This window comes from Theobroma cacao, chromosome 4 (assembly GCF_053813885.1).
Source record: "Theobroma cacao isolate CCN51 chromosome 4, ASM5381388v1, whole genome shotgun sequence".
Lineage (NCBI taxonomy): Eukaryota > Viridiplantae > Streptophyta > Magnoliopsida > Malvales > Malvaceae > Theobroma > Theobroma cacao.
Genome location: NC_142642.1, coordinates 24,497,240 through 24,516,244, shown reverse-complemented (window position 1 = coordinate 24,516,244; position 19,005 = coordinate 24,497,240). Strand labels below are relative to the sequence as shown.

The 19,005-nt window shown below is 29.5% G+C and overlaps 1 long non-coding RNA gene across 1 annotated transcript; it reads left to right on the top strand.

Annotated features, from left to right (window-relative positions):
• The first annotated feature begins 17,321 nt into the window (after nucleotides 1-17,321).
• Nucleotides 17,322-18,153, top strand: LOC18601560 (uncharacterized). Its single transcript, XR_001927425.2, has 2 exons — nucleotides 17,322-17,408; nucleotides 17,851-18,153. It is a non-coding gene; the product is annotated as an uncharacterized LOC18601560 (long non-coding RNA).
• The last annotated feature ends 852 nt before the right edge of the window (nucleotides 18,154-19,005 follow it).

Below are 19,005 nucleotides of genomic sequence, written 5' to 3'. Positions count from 1 at the left end.
TCCCCCTTGAATATCCATTGTATTAAGAATATGACTCGTTAAAACCTTATAAGGAAAAAAAACTCATGAAAAAAAAATCAAGTGAAGGAAAAAGAGTACATAATTCTTTTCAAGAATACGCTTATGAAATACTGCCTCATTAAAAACCTTATCAAGAAAAACCCAGTGGGAAAAACCTTGATGAAGGAAAAGAGTATAGTGCGTATTTTACTCCCCTTGACAACTATATTATTTAAGATCTTTAAAACGGTACATCCCAATCTTTTATGCCAACTTTTCAAATGTTGCAGTAGGAAGGGTTTTAGTAAACAAATCTGCTAGATTGTCACTTGAACGAATTTGTTGAACACTTATATCATCCTTTTCTTGGAAGTCATGAGTGAAAAAAAATTTTGATGAAAAATATTTGGTTCGATCGCCTTTAATATATCATTCTTTTAACTGTGCTATGCAAGCAGTATTATCCTCGTATAATGTTGTTGGAATTTCTTTCTTAGTTGACAAACCACACATTTCTCGAATATGTTGAGTTACAGATCTTAACCAGACACATTCACGACTTGCCTCATGAATTGCTAAAATTTCTGTATGGTTATAAGAAGTAGCAACTATAGTTTGCTTTACAGAACGCCATGATAGAGCCGTACCTCTATACGTGAATAAGTAACCTGTCTGGGATCGAGCTTTATGTGGATCTAATAAATATCATGCATTTGCATAACCAATTAAATCTGATTTTAATGCATTTGAATAATGTAAGCCCATATCCATTGTTCCTGAAAGATATCAAAGTATATGTTTAATTCCATTCCAATGTTTTCGAGTTGGAGAAGAACTATATCTGACTAATAAATTCACAGTAAATGAAATATCATGTCGTGTATTGCTAGCAAAATACATTAGTGCTCCAATTGAACTAAGATATGGTACGTCAGGACCAAGATGTTCTTCATTATCCTCACGAGGTCGGAAAGAGTCTTTTTTCACATCTAATGATCTTACAACCATTGGTGAACTCAATGGATGTGCTTTGTTTATATAAAATCATTTTAGCACTTTCACTATATAATTAGATTGATGGACAAAAATTTCATTTGTTAAGTGTTCAATCTGAAGACCTAAATAAAACTTTGTTTTTTCAAGGTCTTTCATCTCAAATTCTTTCTTTAAATAATTCATGGCTTTTGATAACTTTACAAAAGTTTTAATAATGTTTAGATCATCAACATAAAAAGCAATTATCACAAATTCAGATCCAAATCTTTTTATAAAAACACAAAGGCATATAAGATCATTTTTATAGCCTTCTTTCGACAAATATTCACTAAGGCGATTATACCACATGCGTCTGGATTGTTTTAATCCGTATAAAGATTTATTTACTTTTATTGAATAAATCCCTTGGGATTTCAAATTTTGTGCTTCAGGCAACTTAAATCCTTCAAGAATTTTCATATAGATATCATTATCAAGTGAGCCGTATAAATAGACTATAACTACATCCACCAAACGTATTTCAAGCTTTTCATGTATTGCCAAACTAATTAAATATCTAAATGTAATTGCATCCACTACAAGAGAATATGTCTTTTTATAATCAATACCAGGCTTTTGGGTAAAACCTTGTGTGACAAGCCATGCTTTGGCGTACAAATACCCATTTATATCCCACTAGTTTTATGCCATTTGGCGTACGAACTACAAATCCAAAAACTTCACGTTTTGCAAGTGAATTTAATTCCACTTTGATTACGTCTTTCCACATTGGCCAATCATTTCTATATCTACATTCTTCAACAGATGTAGGTTCAAGATCCTCATTTTCTTTCATAATATTGAGCACTACATTGTATGCAAAAATATCATCGACGTTTATTTCATTTTGGTTCCATATTTTTCTCGTCATGACATAATTTATTGAGATCTCTTCATTTTCACTAATTTCAGGTACCTGAATTTCTTTTGAAATTATGTTAAGGGTCTCTTCTAGAGTTTTTGTTTCCTCTTCTTGACCATTTTGAATATTTGCTCATTTTCTTTTTCAAGGATTTTTATCTTTCGAACCGATTGGTCTTCTACGCTTCTGGCGTGTCTTAGACTCATTAGCAACAACAAATTGTCCTACATCAATTTTGATTAGAGTATTTATAGCTGGTATATGAGATTCAATTACTCTTTGTAAGTTAGTAAATGCGTTTGGCAACTGATTTGCTATATTTTGCAAATGAATTATCTTTTGAACTTCTTGTTCACATTGATTTGTTCAAGGATCAAAACTAGATAATGATAATGTATTCCAAGATATTTCCTTTTCCATTTGCTTATTTTCTCTCCCTAATGTTGAAAAAATTGTTTCATCAAAATGACAATCAGCAAACCTTGCAGTGAATAAATCTCCTATTGAGGGTTCTAGATATTTAATTATAAATGGAGATTCATATCCAACTTATATTCCTAACCTCTTTTGAGGACCCATCTTTGTACGTTGTGGTGGAGCCATTGGAACATATACTGGACATCCAAAAATTCTTAGATGAGAAATATTTGATTCCTAACTATAAACCAATTGTATAGGGGGGAATTTATGATAACTTGTTGGCTTGATGAGTACAAGTGCTGTTGCATGCAAAATGGCATGTCCCCAAGCAGAAATTGGGAGTTTGGATTTCATAAGTAATGGCCTTGCAATCAGTTTAAGGCGTTTGATAAACGATTCTGCTAGATCATTTTGTGTATGAACATGACTAACAGATTGTTCAACATTTATTCTAATAGACATGCAATATTCATTAAAATCTTGAAATGTAAATTCACCAGCATTGTCAAGACGAATTGTTTTGATTGCATAATCAGAAAAATGTGCTCGCGAATGAATTATTTGTGCAAGTAATCTTGCAAATGCCAAATTGCGAGTTGATAACAAGCACACATGTGACCATTTTGTTGATGCATTGATTAAAACCATAAAATATCTTAATGGTCGACATGATGGATGTATGGGTCCACATATATCACCCTAAATACGTTCCAAAAACATAGGGGATTCAATCCCAACTTTAGCTGGTTATGGTTTTATAATTAATTTACCTTGAGAGCATGTAGCACATGACAATTCATTAGATTGAAAAATTTTCTGGTTTTTCAATGGATGACCACATGAATTTTCAATAATTTTTCGCATCATTATTGATTTGGAATGGCCTAACCGGTCATGTAAAACATTAAAATTATCAGTAAACTTTCGGTTTACATAAGTTTTAATCATTTTAATTTTTGTGTAGTACATTCTAGAGCACAAAACGGGTAATTTTTCCAATACACATTTTTTACCCAATATAATAGATGTAATATAAAGATATTCAGTATCTTTTTTCATTCGTTGTCTCAATATAATATCCATTCAAACGAATATCTTTAAAACTTAATAAGTTTCTTTGAGACCTAGTCGAAAATAAAACATCTTTTATTATAAACTTTGTTCCTCCAAGTAGTGAAATATTGGCTCTTTTAGAGCCTTTAATTAATCTTGTACTACCAGATATTGTATTAACATTAGCTTCTTCCATTGTCAAGTGGGAAAAATATTTATTGTCTTTAAATATAATGTGCGTTATAGCACTATCTATTGACATATATCTTTATCATTGATCTTGGATCTAACGAGATGAATATCGATATTTTCTTCAAGAAAATAAAACATATATAGTAAGAAACTTATATAAGAGAACACTAAATATAAACTTTGTTATTAAAATAAAAAAAATCTTCATAATAAACATATTAAAACACATTAACTTCTTAATAGAATTATACTAAACATACCAAGTTCTTAATAGAGTTGTACTAAAACACATCAATAAATAATTTAAGAAATTTCATTATTAGGATTTCCATCACCAATCAACTGATCAATCCGTCCTTCAAGGTGAGCAAAAAAATTAGCAACATCTAAGTGTGTTATATCAACTTGGCTATCATCTTCAACAAAATTTGTTTCAATATTTTTTCCTTTATCTTTTAGTGATACTTGATAAAGTTCAATAAGATGTTTTGGTGTATGACAAGTACGTGACCAATGGCCTTTCATGCCACATCGATAACAAACATTTTCTATATTCCTTTTACTTTGTCCACCTTTGTCTTTTTCTTGTATCTCTTCACTATTCATTCATTTCTGGTGGATATTCTTATTATCAGAACAATAATTTGTGTAACCACAACAATTGCAATAATTATGATGACCTTTTCCATGTTCACGAGTACAACCATGACCACAGCCAGAATTTCTAAATGATGTCTTAGGGAATGGAGTAAAACCAGTTGGGCGAGATTCATGATTTTTCATCAATAGCTTGTTATTTTCCTCAACCACAAGGAGACATGAAATCAGTTGCTGTAGGAGCACGTTTGAGGTGTGAAAGTAGAGAATATTTTTTCTAACAAATCAGCATCAGTCACCTTTTCTCCACACAATTTTAGTTTAGAACTAATTCTGTATAATGCTGAGTTATACTCACTTATAGTTTTAAAATCTTGCAATCGCAGATGTATCCAATCATAATGAGCTTTTGGTAGAATTACTATTTTCTGGTGGTCATAGCTCTCTTTTAGACTTTTCCAAAGATCGACTGGATCTTTTATTGTGAGATACTCAATTTTTAATCCTTCATGAAGATGGTGGCGAAGGAAAATCATCTCTTTTGCCTTATCCTGATTGGATGCTTTATTTTCTTCTTTGATTTTGTCTCTAAGACCCATAACATCTAAATAGATTTCAGCATCTAGAATCCAAGATAGATAGTTCTTACTAGTAATATCGAGAGCCACAAATTCAAGCTTTATAAGATTTGACATTGTAATAGCTTAAAAAAAAAACATAAATGCTAGTATTACAGAATATATCGTAATTGGCAAGCAAAACAATAAATTGACTAATGAAAAACAATTAATATAAAATTAGAAATTGACTTATTATAAATTGGTAAAATTTGGGCAAAACAATAAAGTGATAATAAACAAAAATTACCTGAAGAAAAATTAAACTTCGACTTTGTGAAGCTTAAGTGTGAGAGATTAGAGAATCGTGCTGATAACGTATTGTGAAAAATAACTTTAAAAAAATAAAGATAATTGAAAGAATAATTAAAAAGAAGAAAGAAAGTATTTAGGGGGAGAAAAGAGACCTTATTAAAGTGTGTGTTTACAAATGAACTTAGGGGGTTTATTTATAGGTAAATAACCTCCTTATTTTGATAGAATTTACAAGATGAAGATAACACTTAAAGATTAGATGGATTAAATCCTAATCCAATCTAATTTACATCAAATCTAGATATAGATAGAATAAATGAATATTCACAAAAATATTCATAACATTTATCAAATATTTAATATCATTCTAAAATATCAAAAATGTTTTGAAATCCCACCCTTCGAGGGATCGATCCCTCCTTCATAGAAACTTGAAGTTCAAGTCGAAAATGAAGATAAGACGGATCCCCTTATATTGAAATCAATCCCAAAGTAGCCATTGATAGTGCAGAGGTTAGATATTCAAACAAACCACCGACTCTTTCAAGCATTAAATGCTTCCCAATGGCTCCAACAATCTTCTTTGGTATCAATAGATCATCTTCAGCTCATTTACGAAGAAGAACCAAGAGTAGAAATAAGAAACAAGTTGAGAGCAAGTATTTAAATCATTCTTCCAAGCTTTCAAAGCCTTCAAGTGATATTAAATATAGATTTGAGTTTTCATTCCTAATTTTTGTACTCATTTTAAGATTGTTTCTTGGCTGATTTGAATTCACTAAGCAATATCCACTTATTAGAAACCGTTTCGCTTGTAAATCTTCTTAAACACTATAAATCCTTGAAAGATAAAGAAGTTAAACTTTAACCTTCAAAATGTATCAAAGATTCTATGTATATAATAAAAGATAGAGAGGTTGTATTTAAACCATAAAATGCTATTTTAATGATTGAAAATCAATAATGGATTGAACTTCTTAACAAGCTAAAAGAGAGTCAGTAGACACCAAGAGGAAGGGCGAAACCTCTATAAATTGAGTTAACAATTCCCTCTATCCTACGCTTTTACCTTTATTGCATTTTTTTTAATTGAATCTCTATTGAATTATTAATCAACTTGATATTTTTGTATATCTTCCTTGAAAATCTATTTTGTGACAAAGAATTTTAAAAATCCAATTCTCCTTCATCTTGGATTATTTAAACTATATGAGTTTGCAATTGGTATAAGAGTGTGGATATATTTTTGTAGATTCAACCACCTTCACGTGATCCTATTAGCTCAAGAAACCATGTTTTGAAAAGGCATCAAAGTTCCTAGAAGTAAAGGAAGTTGAAAGGAAAGCAACTTGAGGAAGGATCTTCTTCAAGTGATGGAGAAAATGAAAAATTAACCATGAAGTATGTTTTTCATGATCCAAATCCGAGCCATGATCGACGCATGGGCCCAACAGACATAGCTCACTAAACCTAAACAAGTCTATTACTGTATATGTATTTTTCATATGTTTCACCATTCATTATTTCTTTCATGATTCTATACTCATCATGTCCAACTATAATTTCCCAAAACATACTATAACATGTGATTATACATCATTCTTGAAATATCGTTAACTTTGCTAACTCATAGCTACAACGTCAATTATTCTAGACATCTAGCATGTACTACGTGTCTCGTAATTAATACCACAAACTTATACACACACACACACACACACACACACACACAAAAGGACTCATGATTGTCAATGGAGTAACTCTGACTTAGATATAGCTAATCGAATACCATAACGAGTACTTACAAATAATTGGTTACGTAGGACACCTTCCAATTTACAATCCAACTAATTTGAAAACTAAAACATGAAATTTAAAAATGTGAATATAATACTCAGCAAGGGACATAAAAAGAGAACAAGCAATAGATGGTTGAGAATTTATTAAATCACGTTGTTTTCTTTGAACCAATGCAACTTTTCATTAAAAATGCAATTTGTGTTTGCTTGATGATGTTTTGGTAATGATTTTAAATGACTCTTGTACATATGAGTTTGGATGATTATGTTGGCCATCCATTTTGATGCTATTTTCTTCACTTTTGCCTTGTGATTTCTTAAGGGAACTATTCAAAAGTTCCTTTCAAGTATTATGTCTTCCATATAAAAAGAGTAAGTTATATTGTCATCCTGTTTTAAATTGATCTTTCCTCTTTAGATTGAGCATAAATTTTGAACTCTCTTCCTTCATGTTTTCTTACTTGATGCCACTTGACCTTCATTCCTCATTACGATTTCATGTTGCCTTCTTTTTTTGCAATGACAAAAAAGAGAGAAATCTTGAAAAGGAAAATCTTCACAAATTTGATCTCGGAGCTTAACTTGACACATTTTTGAAAAGATTTGAACTTTGATCTTATGGAATGGAGCTTTTCAAACTTTTCAAAATATTTAAACTGTTCTCATTATTTTTTAAGCTTACCACTTCATAATGTTTTCGCGATTAAATTTAGGATTTATGAGGAGATTTTAAAATGGATTTATATTTAGTGCCTCTTTGGCCTAAATTATTTTTAGCTTATTTACTTCTTAAAAGTAGAAGTTGCCTAAACAGTATTTTGTTAAAAACTTTTTAAAAAAAGTAGTTTTTTTTAAAGAACATAATTTTAAAAAAGAAGAGCTTAAAAAAAAAAAAGCTCCAAATAAAAGCTTTCTTTTTTCTTTTTTTTTTTTAAAGCACACCAGCTTTTTAGGAGAGTTATTTTTTTTCTAAAAAATACTCTCTCAAAAAATACCTCATTCCTCTTTCCTTATCAATCTCCCTCTTTTCTCCTTTTTTTGCAAATTATCTTTCTAAGGGTTTTTTTATTATTACAAAAATTAAGGGAAAAGAAAACCCAAAATTCAAAACTGTATTTAAGTATTATTTCTTCTTTTTCTTTCTTTGTTTTTCATTTTATTTTTTATCATTCTTTTTTTTGGCTTTGATAGACTTGTATTTGTATGGAATTAACGTTGATGATTTCAATAGGAAAATGGGTTGCCAAATCAATGAGTCATTTTCCTGACCTAGTTGGATTCATTATTAATACCACATCGGGTTCTCTTCCTTTTATATAACATCAATTTTGTTTAGCTCTAAAAGTCATAAATTTCAAATCAATTCTTAAAAAATAACAATAACTATTTTTTTACACTCATCTTTTTTTTTATTTGATTCAATTTTTTACTTGATTTATTAAATACCCTTTATAGTAATTTTAATCAAAATTAAAGTTTATATAAGTTCTTTTGCCAAATAACTTATTCATAAAAAAAAGCTTATAAAAATTAAATTTACCAAACAACTTTAACTTAATTTTAAAAGCTATTATTTTTTATAAAAGCTTTATAATAGCTTTTAAGCTAAAAAAAAGTCCAGCCAAACATGCTTTTAATGTACTGACAATGTACAACTTCTATACATTGTTAAGTCATCAAAATGTGCCATCTCATTAATGAGGTAAAACTAAAATTCATTAGGAATTTAAAACTAAATATTAATAAACTTTTTTTTTAAAAATAAGTAAATGTTATGAAAATATAACCTATAAGAACAAATAAAGATAACTTGAAAGAATAATTAAAGAGAAGAAAGAAAGTATTTAAAGGGAGAGAAAAGATCTTATTGAAGTGTGTGTTTACAAATGAACTGATGGGGCTTATTCATAGGCAAATAACCCCTTATCTGGATAGAATTTACAAGATGAAGATAACATTTAGAGATTAAATGGATTAAATCCTAATTTAATCTAGTTTACATCAAATTTAGAAATACATAATATAAATGGATATTCAAAAAAATATTCATAACACTCCTCTTTGAATATCTATTGTATTAAGAATATGTTTCGTTAAAACTTTATAAGGAAAAAACCTCATGAGAAAAAATCCAAGTGAAAGAAAAAGAGTATATAATTTTTTTCAAGAATACGTTTTTGAAATGCTGCCTTATTAAAAACCTTATCAAGAAAAATTTAGTGGGAAAAACCTTGATGAAGGAAAAGAGTACAATAAGTATTTTACTCTTCTTAATGACTGCATTATTTAAGATCTTTAAAACGGTGCATTCCGATCTTTTGTACTAACTTTTCGAATGTTGCAGTAGAAAAGGCTTTAGTAAACAAATTTGCTAGATTGTCACTTGAACGAATTTGCTGAATACCAATATCACCATTTTCTTGGAGATCATGAGTGAAGAAGAATTTTGGTGAGATATATTTCGTTCGATCGCCTTTAATATATCCTTCCTTTAATTATACTATGCAAGCAATATTATCCTTGTATAATGTCGTTGGAATTTCTTCCTTAGTTGACAAGCCACACATTTCTCGAATATATTGAGTTACAAATCTTAACCAGATACATTCGCAACTTGACTCATGAATTACTAAAATTTCTACATGGTTAGAAGAAGTAGCAAGTATAATTTGTTTTATAGAACACCATGAAATAGCCGAACCTCCATATGTGAATAAGTAACCAGTCTGAGATCGAGCTTTACGTGGATCTGATAAATATCCTACATTTGCATAACCAATTAAATCTGATTTTAATGCATTTGAATAATATAAGCTCATATCCATTATTCCTCGAAGATATCAAAGTATATATTTAATTCCATTTTAATGTCTTCGAGTTAGAGAAGAACTATATCTTGCTAATAAATTCACAACAAATGATATATTAGGTTGCTAGCAAAATACATTAGTGCTCCAATTGCACTAAAAGATGGTACTTTAGGACCAAGAAGTTCTTCATTATCCTCACGAGGTCGAAAATGATCTTTTTTTCACATCTAATGATCTTACAACCATTGGTGAACTCAATGGATGTGCTTTGTTCATATAAATTCGTTTTAGCTCTTTTGCTATACAAATAGATTGATGGATAAAAATTCTATTTGTCAAGTGTTCAATCTAAAGACCCAAACAAAACTTTATTTTTCCAAAGTCTTTCATCTCAAATTCTTTCTTTAAGTAATCCACAACTTTTGATAACTCTTCAAGAATTTCAATAATGTTTAGATCATCAACATAAACAACAATTATCACAAATTCATATTTGAATCTTTTTATAAAAGCACATGGGCATATAATATCATTTTCAGAGCATTCTTTCGACAAATATTCACTACGACGATTATACCACATGCGTCTGGATTGTTTTAATCCATATAAAACTTTATTTAATTGGATTGAATAAATCTCTTGGGAATTCCAATTTTGTGCTTCAGGCAACTTAAATCCTTCAAGCATTTTCATATAGATATCATTATCAAGTGAGCCGCATAAATAGGCTCTAACTACATCCATCAAAAGCATTTCAAGCTTTCCATGTATTGCTAGACTAATTAAATATCGAAATGTAATTGCATCTACCATAGGGGAATATGTCTCTTCATAATTAATACCAGATTTTTGGGTAAAACCTTGTGCGACAAGCCGTGCTTTATGTCTCACAATCTCATCTTTCTCATTTCTTTTTCACACAAATACCCATTTATATCCCACCGATTTTACGCCATTTATTGTACGGACAACAGGTACAAAAACTTCATGTTTTGCAAGTGAATTCAATTCCACTTTGATTGCATCTTTCCACATCAGTCAATCATTTCTATGTCTACATGCTTCAACAGATGTAGGTTCAAGATCCTCATTTTCTTTTACAATATTTAGCGCTACATTGTATTCAAAAATATCGTCGACGTTTATTTTATTTCAGTTCCATCTTTCTTTTGTCATGAAATAACTTATTGAGATATCTTCATTTTCATTGATTTTAGGTACTTGAATTTCTTCTGGAATTATGTTAGGGGTCTCTGTTAGAGTTTTTGTTTTCTCTTCTTGACCATCTTAAATATTTAGTCCTTTTCTTTTTCAAGAATTTTTATTTTTGGAACTGATTGGTTTCCCACACTTCTAGCGTGTCTTAGACTCTTTAGTAATAGTAGATTGTCCACATCAATTCTGATTAAAGCATTTGCAGCTAGTGTATGAGATTTAATTACTTTTTTTAGGTTAGTAAATACGTTTGGTAACTGATTTGCTATATTTGCAAATGAATTATCTTTTGAACTTCTTGTTCACATTGATTTGTGCGAGGATTAAAACTAGATAATGATAATGCATTCCAAGGTATTTCCTTTTCTAGCTGCTTATTTTCTCCCCCTAATGTTGGAAAATTTTTTTCATCAAAATGATAATCAGCAAACCTTGCAATGAATAAATCTCTTGTTGAGGGTTCTAGATATTTAATTATAGATGGATATTCATATCTAAAATATATTCCTAACCTCCTTTGATGACCCATCTTTGTACATTGTGGTGGAGCAATTGGAACATCTATCGCACATTCAAAAATTTTTAGATGAAAAATATTTGGTTCCTGACAATAAACCAATTGTATAGGGAAGAATTTATGATAACTCGTTGGCTTGATGCGTACAAGTGCTCCTGCATGCAAAATGGCATGCCCTTAAATGGAAATTAGGAGTTTGGATTTCATAAGTAATGGCTTTACAATCAGTTTAAGGCGTTTGATAAAAAATTCTGCTAGACCATTTTATGTATGAACATGACTAACAGATTGTTCAACATTTATTCTAATTGACATACAATATTTATTAAAAGCTTGAGACGTAAATTCACCAGCATTGTCAAGATGAATTATCTTGATTGCATAATTAGAAAAATGTGCTAACAAACGAATTATTTTTGCAAGTAATCTTGCAAATGTCAAATTCAGAGTTGATAACAAGCACACATGTGACAATCTTGTCGATGCATCGATTAAAACCATAAAATATCTTAATGATCCACATGATGGATGTATGAGTCTACATATATCACCCTGAATACGTTCCAAAAATATAAGAGATTCAATCTCAATTTTAGCTAGTGATGGCCTTATAATTAATTTACCTTAAGAGCATGCAGCATATGAGAATTCATTTAATTGAAAAATTTTTTAGTTTTTCAATGGATGACCATATGAGTTTTCAATAATTTTTCACATCATTATTGATCCGAGATGGCCTAACCAGTCATGCCAAATATTAAAATTATCAGTAAACTTCTGGTTTACTATAATATAAATTTCAATCATTTTAATTTTTGTGTAGTACATTCTAGAGGACAAAGTGAGTAATTTTTCCAATACACATTTTTTACCCAATATAATAGATGTAATATAAAGGTATTCAGTGTCTCTTTCATTCATTGTCTCAATATGATATCCATTCAAACGAATATATTTAAAACTTAATAAGTTTCTTTGAGATCTATTAGAAAATAATGCATCTTTTATTATAAATTTTGTTCCTCCAAGTAGTGAAATATTAGCTCTTTTGGAGCCTTCAATTAATCTTGTACTACCAGATATTGTATTGACATTAACTTTTTCAATTGTCAAGTAGGAAAAGTATTTTTTGTCTTTAAATATAGTGTGCGTTGTAACACTATCTATTGACATATATCTTTACCATTGATCTTGGATCTAACCAAATGAGTATCCATATTTTCTTGAAGAAAATAAAATATATATAGTAAGAAACTTACATAAAAGAACATTAAATATAAACTTTGTTATTAAAACACAAAAAAAAAATCTTCCTAACATATTAAAACACATTAATTTCTTAATAGAATTATATTAAACATACCAAATTCCTAATAGAGTTGTACTAAAACACATCAACAAATAATTTAAGAAATTTCATTATTAGGATTTCCATCACTAATCAAATGATCAATCCGTCCTTCAGGGTAGGCAAAAAAATTAGCAACATCCAAGTATGTTATATCAACTTGGCTATCGTCTTCAATAAAATTTGTTTCGATATTTTTTGCTCTATCTTTTAGTGATGCTTGATAAAATTTAACAAGATGTTTTGGTGTACGATACGTACGTGACCAATGACCTTTCATGCCACATCGATAATAAACATTTTCTAGATTCTTTTTACTTTGTCCACCTTTGTCTTAATTTTACATCTCTTCACTATTCATTTACTTCTGGTAGGTGTTCTTATTATCAGAATAATAATTTGTGTAATCACCATGACTGCAATAATTATGACAACCTCTTCCACATCCACGATTATAACCATGACCATGAACATGACTAGAATTTTGAAACGATGTTGCATTCACTTCAAGGAATGGAGCAAAACTAGTTGGGCGATATTCATGATTTTTCATCAATAGCTCACTATTTTCCTCAGCCACAAAGAGACATGAAATTAGTTCAGAATATTTCTTAAAGCCTTTTTCTCGATATTGTTGCTGTAAGAGCACATTTGATGTGTGAAAAGTAAAGAATTTTTTTTAACAAATTAGCATTGGTAACATTTTCTCCACACAATTTAAGTTTAGAACTAATTCTATATAATGCTGAGTTATACTCACTTATAGTTTTAAAATCTTGCAATTGTAGATGTATCAAATCATAAAGAGCTTTTGACAGAATTACTGTTTTTTGGTTGTCATATTTTTCTTTTAGACTTTTCTAAAGATCAACTAGATCTTTTATTGTGAGATACTCAATTTTTAATCCTTCATGAAGATAGTGGCCAAGGAAAATCATTGCTTTTGCCTTATCCTGATTGGATGCTTTATTTTCTTCTTTGATTGTGTCTCCAAGACCCATAGCATCTAAAGGGATTTCAGCATCTATAATCCAAGATGGATAGTTCTTGTTAGTAATATCAAGAGCCACAAATTCAAGCTTTATAAGATTTGACATGGTGATAGCTTAAAAAAAGAACATAAATGCTAGTATTATACAATATATCGTAATTAGCAAGCAAAACAATAAATTGGCTACTAAAAAACAATTAATATAAAACTAGAAATTGACTTATTATAATTTGGGCAAAACAATAAAGTGCCACTAGACAAAAATTATCTAAAGAAAAATTGAACTTCGACTTTAAGAAGCTTGAGAGTGAGAGATTAGAGAATCGTGCTGATAACTTGTTATAAAAATATAACTTAAAAGAACAAATAAAGATAACTTGAAAGAATAATTAAAGAGAAGAAAGAAAGTATTTATAGGGAGAGAAGAGATCTTATTGAAGTATGTGTTTACAAATGAACTGATGGGGCCTATTTATAAGCAAATAAATCCCTTATCTTGATAGAATTTACAGGATGAAGATAACACTTAGGGATTAGATAGATTAAATTTTAATCCAATCTAATTTTCATCAAATCTAGATATAGATAATATAAATGAATATTCACAAAAATATTTATAACAGTAAAGATAAAAAATTTCTTTTTTTCTCCCTTCAACTCCACGTTTTCATCCCCTCTTCTTGTTTATTCATGAAGATTAGATATGATAAAAATTGTGCAATATCAAGAACAATAAGATATTCAAAAGTTTTTACTTTCTTCCTAAACTCTCTTCCACACATCTCTTTATACTTATACCTCATTATGTATGCTATGCTGGAAATTTTATCTATGCTCAAATGTTCAAGATTGTTAAAGAGAATATGTTTTTTTACTTAATTTTCTTTACATAAATATTTTTTACTGGTTTTTAATATGGACTTCATTGGTGTTGTTGAGACTGGTGTACTCATCATGAAAGTAGTCTTCACACATACAACATTGTTATCTTCTCTACTTGTTCCTGGGATCTATATTTGGATAGTGGTGATTGCAAGTACAATATAAAATAAATAACATATGTCCAGTATTCAACTAAGCATGTGGAATTTCAAATGGGCATAAGAACTAATCAAAATGAAAATTATGCACGTACCATGTTTAAAGGAATAAGATTGTTAAATTAATCCATGAGTTCTTCCAATATAAAACATATGAAAAGGCAATACCCCTTTCTAATCTAAGGAAAGCATATAATTGAATTAATAACAAGAATATAGCTTGAAGACTATCAATCTCAAATCTCACACTCTAAATTGAAAATTTCAAACTCTCGATTTCAAATCTCAATAAATCACATGTAAAGCAAACTTGAACTTGAATACATTTTTTATAGTTTTAAGAGACAAGATAAGGGTTGAAGGGAAGGGTGGATTACAATTTAGACAAAAAGTAACTTTTCCCTTTTGCACCTTAAACCCAGAAGAAGAAAAACAACCTTAAATCGAAAAAAAAGGAAAGCAAGATCCCAAAGATTCTTGAGAGAAGCATGGAAGATTGCAAAAACTTTTGAGAGAAGGGAAAGAGAGAAAAGTGGGAGAGAGAAAGAAAAAGTTTTTAACTTTTTACCTCATTAATGAATTTTAGTTTTATCTCATTAACGAGGCATTACATTTTGGTGACTTTACAATGTATAGCTTTTATACATTATTAGCACATCAAATATAAACCCTTTTTAAATTATATTGAAAGGATTAAAGAAAGTTTTTATTAAGCATATTTGCTTAAAAGTTTTATCATATTAAAAAGAGAGATTATTAGTTTTAAATTGATTTTTATTTTGAAATGACAAAAATTATGATCAAAATTACTTCAATAAATTCTATCTTGAATTTTTCATTTTTCAAAATCCCTTAAACGATTTCTTTTAAGTATCCAAATTATTTTGGAATGAAAAATGTTCAAATTAAAAGATTTTTTTTTTCTTTTAAAAAAAGAAGGCACAAAGATCGATCCCAAGGTGATCTCATTTTAGACAGAAGCTAAAGGTCCCTTAACTGCTCACTACATATCAATCCCACTCCTTGAGGGATCAATCCCCTTTTCACAAAAATTTGAATCTCAGACAGAAAATGAAGACCAAATGGATCCCCTCATATTTGGATCAATCCTAAAGTAGCCGTTGATAATTCAGAGGTCAAGTTTTCAATGAAACAACTCTTTCAAACATTAAGTGATTCCCAATGGCTCCAATAATCTTCCTAGGTATAAATAAAACATCTTATTCTTGTTTATGAAGATGAACCAAGAGTGGAAACAAGAAACAAGTTGAAAGAAAGTGTTAATTCATTCTTTCAAGCTTTTCCAAGTCTTTAAGTAATCTTAAATCTATTTGAGCTTCCATTTCTCGTCTTTGTACTCATGTTGATATTATCTCTTTACTAATTTATACTCACTAAGCAATAGCCATATATTAAAGACCTTTTTACTTGTATATTTCCTCCAACTCTTAAATCCTTGAAAAATAGAGAGATTATACCTTAACTTTCAAAAAGTATTGTTTATAGTTTCTAAGTAAACCTTAAGAAATAGAGAGGTTATAACTTATACACAAGCCTTAAAAAGATATTTGTGTTGATTGAAAATCAATCGTATATTGAACATTTTAACTAGTTAAGAGAGAGGACGTAAACACAAAAGAAAAAAAAAAAAAAGGACCGAACATCTATATCTTTATTGCAATTATAATCAATTGAATATTTATTGAATTGTTAATCAATTTGATTTTTGGTATATCTTCCTTGAAAATCTATTTTGTGATAAAGAGTTTTGGAATCCAATTCACCCCATTTTGAATTATTTAGACTACTTGAGCGTACAATATATTAAAAGAATTAAATTTAGAATTTGATGTGTCCTTTTCTATGTATTTTTCTTTTTTTTTTTATTATAGCAATATGATTATTTGAAGAAATATAGAATTACTTGTTGCAGTATTTATTTTCCTAGTTTGGGGCGGGCCGAGGTATTTCCTCTCATGGGCTCTGTTTGTATGGGCCATGTTATGGCTAATTTGGCTACTTTTTAAAATGAGAAAACAATCCGCCCATAGTTTTAATTAGAAATTTTCTTTTTTTCTGGTGAACGTTGTTGGGATTTTCTTTTTTTTTATTGGATTTTAATATTTTCTATTTAACAGAACTACATGCTCTATTTCTAATATTTTTCTTTTTTTTTGGTGAATTTTCACAAAATACTACATTTATGATGCTTATAATTGTTTTGATATGACCCCTAATTTCAGTTTTGGCGAAATATGGAAAATCTCTACAATAATTAAAGTAAAACTAGTGATTCCATTCTAAATAATTAAAGTTAAAATAATTTTAAAATAAATTTGGGCGTGATTTATGGAATAGGAGATGCCTAATTTTGGATTCATTGTATAATAAATCTACGTTTTAGGGCAAAATTCATCATTGATATGATAATTTAACATTCCTAATCTGGGCCGTCCAACAACCCTGGTAGCTGACCACACACTCAGAACATTTTATGTTTCGTACCGAAGATACGGTCCAAATGGGTGTGACTCTTCCCTATAATGCCCTAAAAGCCATATACTTCACCTATTTAGCCACCAGTCTTTGTTTGCAAAAGCTTGTCTTATACAATGGTGGCTGAAACTGAAGTTGATAATGGCCAAAAACCAAATCTGGTGATTTCTTTTCTTCCTTGTATTCTGTTTTTCCTTTTTATTTAATCCTTGTCTTAGAATTAATATTGCACTAGTACTAAGGCATCATGACCGTTGAAACAATGCATGATTCGCCTAATCTTAAATGTGCAGAAATGAACAAAGGGATCCGCTTTGCAGCTTTAACTTTAATCCAAGTTTTTGCTGTCAGTAATGCCCCCTCACATGCTTTACCTATAATGAAGTCGAGTGTCAGTAACAAATTTGGTTAAAACAACACTAGTAAATCCTCAAGTTTCACTAAATTTCTTTACGAATGAATGCTTTTGACACATTTGTGAAAACACTTGATTTATTGATTACATAGAGAGAGCCAGCAAGCTGATTTAATTCACAAATAATAGAAGAAATTGAAGTGACCATTGATAAGCAGCCATCCCGGACAATTAATTAATCTTGACAGATTTGAATGCAGGATTCAGGAACAATGTTTCTGCAGATCTTCTGTAGCAGCTTTTTCTTGCAAATCTTCAGTTTGTCTAGAGACTTTCTGCTATGGCTTTAATTGTCTTCTGATTGCTTTTCGATGTGTTTTTTTGTTTTTCAATAAATTGTTGCTGCATCCATTTATAGAACCATAGATCAGAGTATTCATTTCTCGGACAAATCTTGATGGATTTCAATGAATATCTCATGAAAACAAAAAATTTACATGGCGGTTTGCAGGAGCAAAGGCCATAGTAGATAGTAATATCCTTTTAATTAATTTTTAATGATAGGTTACATTACTTATTAATATAGTATAAATAAGACTTAAATATTGAATTTTTCGAAAAAATATTTAATTTAAAATTAAATGACAATAGATGAAGAGATCATTGTTATATTTATATGTCAAAGATACTCTTAATAGATGTGAAATTAATTTCTTTTATCATCACTTTAATTCTTTCTCGTGTCTAAGTGCCACAAATTCATTGAGCGGCCAACAAATAGAGATAGGGTGAAGATATCCTTGGTATATGTTTATATTCACAATATACTTAGTTTGATAGGTGTGGGAACAAGGACCTCTGCACTTATTTGGATGTCCGTTCTAAAACTTTAGCATGGTATTTGAGTAAGCGTTGTCCAATTCGTAATTGATTTATATCATGTAATATGTCTGTAGTCTTTATAAGTGAGGGAGAGTATAAAGTGATAAAAAAAAAATACACATTTTTTAAATTAGAACTATTTTAAAAGATATAAATATAACAAAAACTTCTTTATTTATTACCAATTGGTTTTAGATCGAATACCCTTTCTAAAAATTCAATATAGTATTAGATATTGTCTCTATTCATTAGTCTCTCCATAGGCCTGCGACGATGTAAGGGAGAGTATTGAAATAGTCATAAAAAAAATTACAAACATATAAATATAACAAGAATCTCTCCATCTATTAAAAACTAATAAAAATTAATATCTAATATGGATCTTTTGACGTATTTATTTTTCTTTCGTTATGTCAAGAATGAAGTTTCCAATGGCAGTCAAGGTGCCAGCTAAGTTAGCTTGTAAAGTGTTTGGGTGGTTATACCAAGGATTAGCTATGGGAGATTAATATTTGATTATA